This window comes from Triticum urartu, chromosome 5 (genome assembly GCF_003073215.2).
Source record: "Triticum urartu cultivar G1812 chromosome 5, Tu2.1, whole genome shotgun sequence".
NCBI lineage: Eukaryota > Viridiplantae > Streptophyta > Magnoliopsida > Poales > Poaceae > Triticum > Triticum urartu.
The window spans coordinates 564,577,098-564,591,125 of NC_053026.1; positions in this window are offsets into that span (position 1 = coordinate 564,577,098).

Consider the following 14,028-nt stretch of genomic DNA (forward strand, 5'->3'; position numbering starts at 1 on the left):
ACCAACACTGGTAGAAAAAGGGTCTATAGTCCCGGTTCGTAAGGACCTTTAGTCCTAGTTCCTGAACTGGAACTAAAGTGTCGGTACTAATGCCCCGACCCTTTAGTCCCGGTTCAATCCAGAACCGGGACTGATGGGCCTCCACGTAGGCAGTGCCCAGTGCCCAGGCAGGAGACCCTTTAGTCCCGGTTCAATCCAGAACCGGGACTGATGGGCCTCCACGTGGGCAGTGCGTAGTGCCCAGGCAGGAGACCCTTTGGTCCCGGTTGGTGGCATCAACCGGGACCATAGGCATCCACGCGTCAGCATTTCTATGGTTGGGATTTTTGTTTTTTTTAAAGGGGGGGTTGGGGGTTTTGGGGGGTTAATTTAGGTGTTTCATATATTGTGTTAGCTAGCTATAATTAATAGAAAGAAGTGTCCTCTCTTACGTCTGTGCTTGGTCGACGCTACGTACTATACACACGTATAGAGAGGACTAGACACGCTAGTTAGCTAGTAAGCAAACGAAGGAAACAGAAGATCGTCATGAACATATATGCATACAAAGAGAAGTGATATCGACCACCTCTCCTTCTCCGAGAGATTGGTCGAACAACAAGTTCTCGTATATCTATCCGACACTACCGACTACATATATACAATAATTATCTCTTACAAATATAATCATACGGACTCATGGTCCACATAGTATTCTCCGTCTTCAGCGATCACTTGGTCAAGAAAGAATGCCGCCAATTCCTCTTGAATTGCTCGCATGCGAGCTGGTGCTAGGAGTTCATCCCGCTTCCGAAACATCTAATTTGAAGAAGGGGGTCAATACATATATATATATGAATGAATGAAACTCAATACAAATGATGGTAATAAAATAAAATTGTGAATATTGTTATTTACGTACTTCATATTGTTCGTCAGAGTACCCGCCCCGCTCACAGGTCGTGTGGCGGATGGACTCGCAGACGTAGTATCCACAGAAATCATTCCCTTGTTCCTGCCACAACCACTTTACAAGAAATAGATGTCAATCAAACTGATAAGCAAGAATGCTAAATGGTATTGATGAAACTAGCGCTTGAATCACTAGGAGATGCGCGGAACATGCTACTATAGTACTTACTTTCGGGTGTCTAAATTCCAGCTTCTTCGGCAGTCCCGGAACTTTTCTGGTGAATTTTCTCCAAATCCTGCTGGACAAAGAAAACAATTACTTGATATCAGGAAATGAACAAAGTTGCTGATATGGTGGATAATGATCGATTTAACTTACTTCTTGAGGATTTCAGTCATGTCCGCATACTCCTGGGGATCTTTTCGTTTAGAGTCCAAGACGGTTACTACTCCCTGCTCAAGCCTAATCTCTAGGAGAATATAGTGGAATCTGCACACACATGCATAACTCATCAATTACATTACTATAACCTGGACTAATATATAAGGGAAACCGAATATGCACAAGACAGTAACACTCACTTGAAGTTGTAAGGAAAGAGTATTATATCTTTGTTTTCATTTTTTTAATGATCGTAGCAAGTTGGCCTCGGTATCTCCGGGACGATGTTCAACCTCAGTTGCACCTATGAGATATGTGTTAACGAACCCAATATCACCGATTTGTCTTTTCTTCAATTCGGCAATCTTCATTCTGCATAATATAGTGAGGATAATTATAAATACATGCAATGAATGAGATGAGCTATATAGAGAGACTTAATGATAGAAGTAGTAGTACTTACAGACAGTAGCAGGTGATCGTTGTTTTATCGAGGGCCAATTGATTGAAAAACTGATAGAACTCCTCAAATGGAATAGGCAACAGTTCAATTCCAACGAGGTCATGCTCCGGTTTAACTCTCGCATACAAAGTACTCCTCCCCCCAGACTCTCTGCAGATTTTCAAGTACCAATCATGTAATCTTCGCATCATCGTTGTTAAAGATTTTTCATCTTTGACGAGAGGCTTCCCGTACTCGTATCTGTGTATCTGCACCTCCATGGGATCATAATGTACATCGTCGGGCAGGTAATCGTCAACATTGCCATAACCGGGTACCATCCTCAGATCGACGATGTCGCTAGGCACCTTGAGGGGGGGGCACGATTGCTTCGCTTGTTCGCCGAGCTGGGCAATTTGTTTCCCAGCTGCTCGTCGTTCTTTCAGCCTTTGATCACTGACTGTACTTCCCGACTGCTCCGCTTCGGCCCATGTCTTTGCAATAATGCGCTCATAGTTGCCTTTCGGCGGAGACTTGGGTGGTTTTGCCAGGGCAGCCAGAGTGCGCTTCACTTTCTCCGGATCTACCTTCTCCTCCGGAGGTGGATGTCTCTTTGCTTTCAACCCTTGAAACCAGTCATCCACTTCGGTTTGCGCGATCTTCGCGTTCTTCTTCGGGGTCCTCTCGTATGGTAACTTCTCTGGAGTCTTCAGAGAAGGACCGAATCTGTATGTCCTCCCGCCTCTGGTTGTACTGCTAGACGCCGACCGAGCAGATGGAGCGGTTGTCTTCTTTACTTGCTTACGAGGTGGAGGAGAAGGACTACGACGCGCCGGAGCAGCTGGAGCGGCGGCAGGTCTCTTCCGCCCTTGCTGATGAGGCGGAGAAGGAGGAGGTTGGCTGCTCGGGCGCGTCGGCGCAGGCGGAGAAGGAGGCGGAGTGCCGCCACACGCCGGAGAAGGAGCCGGCCGAGGGCCCTGATCGTCACTCGCTGGAGGAGGAGGCGGTGGAGGAGGCGGAGTGCCCTGACTCGCCGGAGGAGGAGGAGGAGGCGGAGGCGTCCAGTTCGGAAGGTTGATGAGCTCCTTCCGCCATAGGCATGGAGTCTTCAGAGCAGACCCCAGCCGAGTCTCCCCTTCACCGGTAGGGTGGTCAAGCTGGAGGTCCTCAAATCCCTCCGTTATTTCATCCACCATCACCCTAGCATATCCTTCTGGAATCGGCCGGCAGTGAAAAGTTGCGCCGGGTTCAGTAGGATAAACAGAGCCAACAGCCGCCTTGACCTTCGAATTCATTCATTGCGTCATAAGGTGGCAATTTTGAGACTCCGTGATAGCATCCACGGGATAGCTGGCAGGAGACGTCAAGGCATGCTCCGGCTGAAGCAGCTCGGTGGAAGCCACGCTGCTTCTGCGCTGAGATGGCGGGGTAGCTTCGGGGGAGGCTTCGGCAGTACGTTTGCTGCGATTTGCTTCTCGTTCCTCTATCGTGTCTACCCTTGCTTGCAGCGCCTGCATTTGGGTCTACTGCACTTTTTTCCTCCTCTCATGGGATTTGTAACCGCATGCGTCCAGAAACCCAACCTTTCACGGAATGGAGCCTGGCGTGCCTCGTGTCCGTCCAGGGTGCTCAGGATTCCCGAGGGCCATTGTGAGCTCATCGTTCTCTCTGTCTGGAAAAAACGTCCCTTCCTGCGCTGCTTCGATATACTGCTTAAGCTTTCTGACTGGTATGTCCATTTGATCGTTCGTCCAAATGCACTTCCCTGTTACAGGGTCCAAGGTTCCGCCAGCCCCGAAGAACCAAGTCCGGCAACGGTCTGGCCAGGTAATTGTCTCTGGTTCGATCCCTTTATCAACCAGATCATTCTCAGTCTTGGACCACTTAGGCCGGGCTACGAGGTAGCCACCTGACCCCGTGCGATGGTGAAGCTTCTTCTTCGCAGCATTTTGCTTGTTTGTCGCCGACATCTTCTTACTCTTTTCCGATGTCTTGTGGGCCACAAATGCGGGCCAGTGATCTCTGATCTTCTCATATCTGCCCTTGAATTCTGGTGTCTCATTATTTTCGACAAACTTATTCAGCTTTTTCTTCCACCTCCTGAATAGTTCTGCCATCCTCTTAAGAGCAAAAGACTTGATTAATTTCTCTTTAACTGGGTTCTTTGGATTATCCTCTGGCGGTAGGGTGAAATTTGACTTCAACTCAGTTCAAAGATCATTTTTCTGCATATCATTGACATAAGACACCTCAGGGTCTTCTGTAGCCGGCTTAAACCATTGCTGGATGCTTATCGGGATCTTGTCCCTAACCAGAACCCCGCACTGAGCAACAAATGCGCTCTTTGTCCTGAGGGGTTCAATCGGTTGGCCGTCGGGCGCGATTGCTATGATCTCAAACTTTTCATCCGAGCTCAACTTTTTCTTCGAGCCTCGTCTCTTTACCGAAGTTGTGCTCGATCTGGAGGGCTAGAAAAAAGAACAAAGACTTAATTAATATGTGTACATACCAAAACAATGAATGCATCAATCAGCTAGTCAGCACAGGCTTAACTAATATATATCCCCTGGGCTCACGAACCGGGACCAATGCCCACATTGGTCCCGGTTCTAGACTGAACCGGGACTAATGGGCTGACCCGGCCTGGACCATAGCCCTGTTTTCTACTAGTGCAACGCAAACCTTAAAGCATCTTTAAGCACGCGTAATAAATATAGACATATCCAAGGACTCGTGCAACCTTTTTTCATCTAGACTTTAACATAAAGAATATACAGTCGTACATACAGTGGGATCTGTAGTCAATTACTCCCTCCGTTCCAAAATGTAGTGCGTATAGATTTTCTCAAAAGTCAAACTTTGCAAACTTTGACCAAAAAACTATTTATATCTATAATATAAAATATATAAAATACAAAACTACATCTTATGATGAATCTATTGATATATTTTTGGCACTTTATATGTCAATGTCTTCCTCCACAAACTTAGTCAAACCTCCAAGGTTTGACTTTTCAGAAAATTTATGTGTACTGCATTATGGAATGGAGGTAGTAGTAAACAATGGGGTTTTTATTAGTTAAAAAGATGACCGCTTTGCAAAAGAAAATGACCAGCCGTATACCATCTGATAGTCTTGCCAAAAAGGGATGACCTCAGTAGTAGTTATGCCATCTACTTTGGTTTCTACTTTGTCTATAAATAAAACGAGGCGAAAGCCTGTTTCGATATACGAACACATTATTGTTGTTAGGATATCTAGTAAAACATTTGCGATTATCGCCATATTAGTTGAAATTTACAAGATCTCTCAAAAACTATGTATCAAGGGATTTGATTGCTCTCATACGTCCACATTGGATCATTAATTTTTTAATTACATACCATTCCTTGTTCCTTCCAGAATCGGAAAGGGCAATAAAGAGCCTACGTCCATTGACGTTCAAAGGCACTGAGGCTCCGAATGTTGATGTTGAATTGGCTGCAGAGTTCAATTCTTTTGATCATTCAATTTCATTCTCTGAACATTATTTTCTCTGCTTTGACGTTCATTCTGAGGCTATTCCGGGATATTTGAAAATTGTTCTTGGCAAGCAGGGACAAAACTAATTCATCCAGCTGCATCCTAACTTAATATAAGGTGTTTTTTGACGCTGTGATAGTGGCAGTTGTCGCTTGAAAGAGGATGAAGCAAAATATGCTCACAAGCTATTGATAATGGTGGAGAATTGGAGTAGAAGCAGAGAAAGAAAGGAAGAAAAATAAAACATTTTGCGGTCCTCCTCGTCCTTTGGGTCAAACTTTGACCTTCAATTAGATTGACAAAAATAATTTATACACTGGAAAAGTAATATCATTGAAAACTTTTTTCAAATACGAATCCAAGAATATAAGTTTTGTGACATACTAACCAGTTTTATCAAAGGCTCACGGACATCGTGACACACACAATCTCTGATGTAGTCACGACGTGAGTTACCTGAGAGTTTAATATCGAGGACTTCTGTAATTAGCCGTTGACATGCAAAGAAATTAACCTAGTTGTTGATGTTCAATTTGTTGTAGAGTTTAGTTTTTTCGACTAGTCAGTTATGTTTTGTAAGTATCTCTACTCCTAAGGGAGCAGTTGGTAGTCTCGCTTCCAGGTTTTTTTTAGTCCCATCTTCCATGGGTTTTTTCGTCCTAAAAAAATCTACGAAATTTCGTAGGTTAACCAAGGAAAACTCCCACCTTCCAGGGTTTTTTTCGTCCCACCTCCCATGATTTTTTTTGGTACCTCGTCCCACCTCACACTAAGCCGCCACGAACCGCAAAAACCGCCTACCTTAGCCAAATCAACAAATCTCTCTCATTAATGCAATTTTCTTTAGGAAACAAATAATAGATTCTTTCCTACCTTAGCTAAATCAACGGATCTCTTCTATTAATGCAATTTGCTTTAGCAAACAAATAATAGATTCTTTCCTACCTTAGCCAAATCAACGGATCTCTCCCATTAATGCAATTTGCTTTAGCAAACAAATAATAGATTCTTTCCTACCTTAGCCAAATCTACGAAATCTCTCTCATTAATGCAATTTGCTTTAGGAAACAAATAATAGATTTTCAGGAAACAAATAATCTCTAATCTCTAATAATTTCTACTCCTAATGAAGCAGTTGGTAGTCTCCTCCCACCTTCCATGGTTTTTTTGGTACCTCCTCCCACCTTCGCTGGTTTTTTTTCGTAGATTTTTTTCGTCCCCTCCCCTCACTTCATCGGTTTATTTTCGCGTCACCCTCTCACACAACGAAAGAAATCTAAACAGATCAGAACTTTCCATACTGGCGCAAGGTATTTAGTAATGTAGAATCAATCACGAACAATCTCTAAAGATCAAATCTAAATTAATTAACCTTACCTTAAATCACTCAATTACATTAATTAGAAAACAAATAATTGATTTTCAAAAAATCGCTCAATCACGTAAACCTTACCTTAACTCACGGACGGTAATCAATCTCCAAACAAAGAAAACAATACATCGAGGGAGCAGTAAATAAACTCCCTTTCTTATGACATGTATATGACCTTTCCTTCCCTCTACGTTGTCGAGCGTTCTTGATTCTCGAGGCCGATGCTTGGCCTGCGTCACTGGGTCGCGACGGTGCTGGAGGACGAGGACGGCGAGGCTGGGTGCCGCGGCACCGCGTTGGCCGCGACTGGTGAAGGGGGCAAAGAAGGGCGGCTTCCCTGGCCCTGGCCATGGCCGTGACCCTGGGAGTTGGTGCGGTGGAAGTGGCACTTGAAGGACACGGCGTGGGTGGCCGACGCGCAGACGCGCTTGGAAGCGGGCCCGTGGCCCGTGCCGGACGGCGCCGACGCCGACCCGGGCCACCTCCTCCGCGTATTCTTGGAGGTGTGGCTGGCCGATTTACATGAAATTAATTCCCTCAGTTGTGGTGGCAAATATAATACACATAATCCATATTGTTATGTACTAGCGTGTGTGTGTGAAATAGATGGATTATGGTCCCGTACCCAATAAGATGGATATGTGTGTGTGTTAGAGAGAGAGAGAGGGAGAGGGGGAGAGAGTGAGGAAGAGGGAGGCAGAGAGTGTGTGTGAGGAATTGATGGTAAAAAAGGTCGCCAATGTCACTTGATATATATGAGAATATTAATATTGAACTTTTAAAAGTTAATGTGGCCCCGTTGCAACGCACGGGTGTTCTTCTAGTTCTTCCTAGTGCGTCAGTTTTGATATTGCTCCGATGAACTTATAGTAACATTTTTTTTGCATGAAGGGACGACCACTTCATCTAGCCACATCAATCTTCTTAATTTGGACTGGTGAAAAAATGGGTCAAGCGTAAAAAACGTTTGAAGCACTGTTTAGATTTCTAGAAAGAATGCATATCTTTGGGCTGATCAGTATTCCAGCATTATAGGAGTCTCAGACTAGCTAGCTCTAGGTAATCCCACTGATGCAGTCCAGTAAAGCCAGACCAAAGGGGAGTGAGGGCTTTTGGCGGCCGCGCTACAGGCAGGCCACTATCCCGACCATTTGTTTGGGCTTGGGGATCTGTAATGTGTCAGTGTGTGGCAGGCTTGTCCCAGGCCTACTACCTGAAATACGGTCTGGGATACGGCTATCCGACGCCTAGGCGTATCCTGTTCTGCCCATACTACTTACCTGCTCACGCGCATCCAGAAAGACTGGCCCATAGGTGCTGGTTCGAAACAGCACAGGTGAAGCGATCCCATCCCAACTCCATTCTCCCTGTGGCTTACCGTGTGGACTAGACCAGAGCTCCTGAAGCGACGGCCGGAGCGCTCGTCCTCTTCCACTACCCGGAGCGCTCGTCCTCTTCCACTACGGCGGCTAAATCACCCGGATCCAGCGTCATCTTCCACTCCGGCAGCCGAATCAGCTCGAGTTTGCGGAACACCGGATCTGCTCAGGATGAGGTCCTCGTCCATGGATCTGGCCGGGAAAAGACATTTCTTCCATTGTTTCGGTGAGGCAGGATCACACGTTCTGTACTTATGCTTTTTCTCCTAGCTGGTGTTCATGTGTTTTAGAGTTGCATGTTTTGGGCGATTTTAATTTTGTTCCTTACTATTGCTTTGGCATGGCTGATTTGGCTGCATGGATGGATCGAGATGTAAATCATTTGTGTTGATGAACCCATAATAGAGTGCTCTCTGATAGTCTGTACATTTGCGATTTTCTTTTGCAGATCCTAATTTGCTGTGATGTTTTTTAGACGATGTATGTGACGGATAATCATGAGGGGAAAATGTTATTCATGCCCATGCGTATTTGCCAGATCGGCTTAATTTTTTACAACATGTTTTTTTGGGGTGCTAATTCATACAGTTTCAACTTTTTGCACTGCATGTGTTATTAAACTTTGATTAGTGATTATTCTTAACGAACTGTTCAAATTGAGATAGTGTAATGATGCACGGTTTACAAGCTGTCCTGTTGACAACTGTTGCTGTTTCATATGGATTTTGAAATGGTATAGTGTAGGATCTCGAATGCACTGATACGGATACGGATATCAGTATCGGACCAATACGGATACGTAAATTTGCCATTTTCAAAAAGTGCCAATACGGGTACGTTGTAGGTACTCAAAGCAATCTAGAGGAGATGAGAATGACAGATCTTCAGAGATCAGAGAAAAAAGAAGAGGAGATAAGCTTGGCTGGGCAGGAGAAATGGAGAAGAGAAGTGTCTATACATGGCTGTTGGTGAGAGGGGACGTTGGTGAGTAGGAGGAGGAGCTCATCGCCGGCTAGCCGCCACTGCTGCTGGCCCTGGGACCTGGGTGAGCAGCCGCTGGCGACACAGCCGCCGCCTGGTGTGAACATGGGAGGGAGGAAAGACGCTGTGACGGAAAGGATGGGGGCATCGGGGCACTAGGGTTGCTGGTTGCTTCTTAACTGGGCTGAGCGGGCTCTTATCTGGGCTGGAAAAGTATCCAAAACGTACTGGCGAAATATCTTAGAGTACCGTAATTGTTTTAAATCATTTATTCTCAAATACTCTAGCTATACGTATCGGGGGCGTATCGGAGGATTATCGGTATCGGATACGATATCCGATACGGATTTGCTGGTCGGCTAAAGTATCCGTGCATTCGAGTGTAGGATTGACCACTAAATTTGTTTTAGTGTGCGCTAGACTTTTGGTGGTACTAGTAATAATGTACGTGTAATGCACGTTTATATTAGGTAGTATATTAGTTGCACATTATATTAGGTAAGATATATCTGTTGTACGTTGGTATTTTGGTAAGATATCAATTACTTTTTCGCAGGAATGGTGGGATATTAATTACATGGCAGATTTTATGGGACAACGTTGAGTCAAAACGTGTTTATAACCAATGGCAGTGGTGGGTAATTAGAGCGTTAAACGTGTTTGGTGCTAAACATTGAAGCGATTTGAACCGCTAAATAACATGATTTGACGGCCGAGATGGTTTGGATCTACCCTTTTGGGTCTTTTTATATTGCTATAGATAGTATAGGATTTTTTGGTTCTGGATTGTGAAATTCTGATGAACTATGGGTCACTGAATTTAAGATAATTTAGAGTTCAGACTATAACTATGTCTCACTGAATTTAGGATAAATTAGAATTCAGAGCAAACACATGCATCAACCGTTTAAATTAGATTTCAGAAATAATCTGGGATAGGATAATTTCAGTTGATTTAGGGTTCACGCTGTTAATCTTTGTTCTGCCGGTTACCAGACTATAACTCATGTGCATGCTTACCTCCGTTAACATGTAGCCATAAGAAATCCGTTAACATGTAGCCATGAGAAATGATTCTTCTCCACTTGTCCACTAGTGTCATGGTCACCAGGCACGCACGAGTTTCTTGTAATCCGCTTACCAATGCATGATATGTGTCGGAGTAAATGACCACGGATAGTCACATCGGCCCTCCTTGATAAATGCTTACCTCTGCGCCCCTCAAAGCATCAAAGATAAGCATCCGCCTTTAGGGGGCCGGCTGGTCCAAACGACCGGCTGCTGGAAGGCGGCGGAGCCCAGAGGACAGCCGTGAGGTGGGCCGACTCCTAGCAGGCGGCCTCCAGGAAGGCCGGCTCATGGCAGTCGGCCCCTCGTTCCCTCAAAGTTAGCACGCCTTTACGACGACGAGATGGGGCGTGGCTACAGTACAACCTGCCACCCTCGAATCCAGGGCGGAACGTGGCCACAGTGTCCCGTACCTGGCAGGCACCCCCTGACCGGTGCGACATTGTTGCCACGCAGCCCATGACATCACCTACGGCCTAGGGTGCGGCGCCCCGACGACGGGCTGTCGGTACGACCGGCAGGCGGCGGGCCCTACCTCTCTGTGAGAAGCCAAAAGGCGGCGGACCCTGACCAGTCGGCGCGGGGGAGGCCGATTCCTAGCAGGCGGCCCTCCCCCTTCCTCAAAGTCTGTGTGTCATTAACCAGAAGAGACGGGGAATGGCTACAGTAAACGCCCGCTAGGCGGCGGCACTGTAGCCATGCTCGCCTCGGCAAAGCACACATCATCAGCGGCGCTGCCATAGTACTAAGCAGCCGGTAGGACCCGCCAACGGCGGGTCCAGCCTGTCGGCCAAGTACAAGACAACCGATGGGACCCACCAGGCAGCGGGCCCCAGTAGCCGGCGGAGAAGCCGGCCACCAGAGACACTGACGGCTGGGCCCTACGCCTAGCTAGATTACCATTGTATCCCTGGGGGGTAGGCCTATATAAACCCCCCAAGGCACCCATGCAAAGGGTTCAGCTTCTTAGATAGTACATATACATAGAAATAGGAGTAGAGCTAGCCTTGCCCTTCTTCCTCCTCTAGCCAAACAACTCAAGGAGCAAGCTTATAGCTACTTGTTGAGGAAGTGATCATGCGAAGACCCCACAGAACAGGACTAGGGGTGTTATCTCCTAGGAGAGCCCCGAACCTAGGTAAGATGCGTCGGCGTACCTATCTACGTCTTATTCCGTTTCCAGGCACCGGCGACGTATTACTCTCCCCACCATGATAAGCCATCCTTTGCCATATGTCACATGACATCCCCGACAGCATGGCACCCCAAAACTGATGAAATGACAAGGCTGGTCATAGCTTGACTAGGGTGCTCAATATTGTCACTAGGGATGAGTGCAATTGACGTGACCACATAGGTAGTACATGCAGCAGGGTGCGGCATGGGTTGCGACCTGGCATGCGCGCGGGCGGTCGTGCAAGGAGCCGCCTGTTCTGAAAATCTAGCAGCGCAATCTCGCCTACGCATGCTTCGAAAAACCAAAAAATTGTTCAGTTTTCCTGTTAGTTTCTTTTGGGCGTGCATGGAGTGTCGAAAATCAGAAGATATGGGATTTTTTGGTCAAGGAATCACACAACAAGTTCAATCTAGTATATGGTTAAAGAGCATTTTTACGGTACCCTCTACTGCTATAGAGGGGAGAGAGCAGTATACAATCATCCCGCCGTTCATTTCGTGAGGGTAATCTAGTCATATTTTTCTGTTTTCCATTGTAACGTCAGCCCTGCAGCAATCGGTCGCTCTGTTCGTTCAACTACCCGAGCCGTAGTTGAACTCGCCGTCGCGTCCCATATCCCAGGGCACTCCTACCACCACACTCCGCCGGTGCACTTGACCTCGACTGCCGGGCGCTCGTCCACTTCGCCGTCCTCGTACCTCCAGCCGTGCCTTTCGCCGGGGCGCGCACGGCCCTCTCACGCACGTCCATGTCCGTCAGTACAGGCCGCATCCCACCAAAAACTAGAGTGCAGATCGTAAATTTTCACAACTTCTATGTCTTTGGTACCATGGTGGTTCATCACTTAACTCTTGGTCAGTGGAGACGTCGTGTTTTGGTTGATCTATAGAGTCCGTCCATTGATAGCTTCTGAAATAGGCACTACATCTAATTTCCCTGGTAGCCGGCGGCTGCCAAAGAAGGGGAGCTCGTCGGGATGACAACTGTGTATACTGTCGAGCGGCCGGTACACGATCATGTGACCAAGACGAAGATGAGATGCAACGGTGGCCGCCGCAAGAGGAAAGGGAAGGACCGGAGGAGGCCTCGTCGAGGAAGACTTTGCCGGCGCGCGTGACACCACGAGCTTGGCTGGCGCCTAGCGGCGTAACAACGTTGATCCACGAGCACGGGCGACAATCGGGGAGGCGACAAGGTGGCCGCCATAATCCAAGTCGATGGGCGTGTTCGTGCGGCCGTGCTGAAAAAGTGTAGAAAACGGGTTGGCTTGTTGGCGAGACGGGTTAATCTTTTTCCTCTCCCTAAATTACCCTCATAGCACGTATACCGCGGCGCCCGAAGCGGCCAGTGCCACTGATACTGTTGGCGACGGGACTGGCCCAATTGAGTAGTATAGATCGATCACCGCCCTTGAATTTCAAGAATAGACGGCCCATATTGATGACAGGGTACAGTAAAAGAGCTCATGGTTAAAATGGCATGCTTTGGTTAAGGAATCACATAGCAAGTCCAATCTAGTATATGGTTAAAATGGCATGCTTGGTTAAGGAATCACACAACAAGTTCAATCTAGTATATGGTTAAAATGGCATGCATGGTTTGTTCATCTCCGGCTTGGACCACACCGGGCTCGGCTGCTCACTGTGCATGCACGCCGTGCAGTCGGGCTAGCTGTAGGACAAGACAACTGATGGGAGGACAAAAGATGTTCAAACTTCACGGTGGTGTTGTGACCGCGTGTAAAAGAAAGAGGAGTGGAGACATTGCCCGCTGTGCAATAAGCATACACCTCGCCCGGGCATGCGTTGTAAAACGTTCTCTTTTTTTTTTTAAAAACGTCGGCCTTTATTGATTAAGCAACAAACTTACACAGAGTCTCCCGGATGCAATTCGGAGCAGAACGGAACAAACAAAAACTAGAAGAGGCAAACAAGCTCTAGCTAGGATATGAGCTAAAACATTACATTGCCGACGAACATGCTGAAAGCGAGCAGAAGAAAGACCGCTAGCCAAGAACTTCACCTCTGAGAGAACAGATCCCACAGCCGAGCGATCAGTGAGGGAAGACGAGAGACGTTGCACCACCGATAGACAATCCGTGTTGAATGAGACATTGGTGAAGCCCTCCTCCCGAGCCACAGAGACAGCCCGTCGAAGCCCCATGGCCTCCACCACCTCAGGAGACAGCGCGCCCGCTAGGGGCTCCGAGCACGCGGCCACGCAACGGCCCTCATGGTTAAGCATCACCACTCCCACTATAGACTTGCCCAGCTCTTCCGACACGGCAGCGTCAGAGAAGGCAATAACCGCACCCTGCGGCGGCGGAGACCAAAGACGACCGGAGCCGGAGATCTCACGCCTAGGAGCAGGAACATGATCATATAGATGTTGTAAAACGTTCTTAACCCTTCATCCATAGTAGTTAAGTCAATATGTGCATCACAGTCAGATAGTTTTTTTATGTGTTATAAATGAGTACCAATCAAGATGTAAAACGTGTTCATTGATGTAAAATAGATTTCACTACCATGCTCTGACCGGGATGGTCGTCTTGCTGTGCACCACATTAGAATCGTCCTGATCATTTTAATTATCCAGCCACAGAGATTGAATTAACCATGAGTGCGCTTAATGAAGAATCGTAAACTTACTGGCAAGCAATGATCCACGTCGTGCTTGAAAGAACTTGTGGTCAGCCATGCAAGCACCACGACGTAGGGAGCTACGCGGGCTGTGCATGAACATGCACCAGGGTCGCCATGTTGTGCATACATGTCAGGTGCATGTATGAAGCCATGCGTACAGATTTCCAG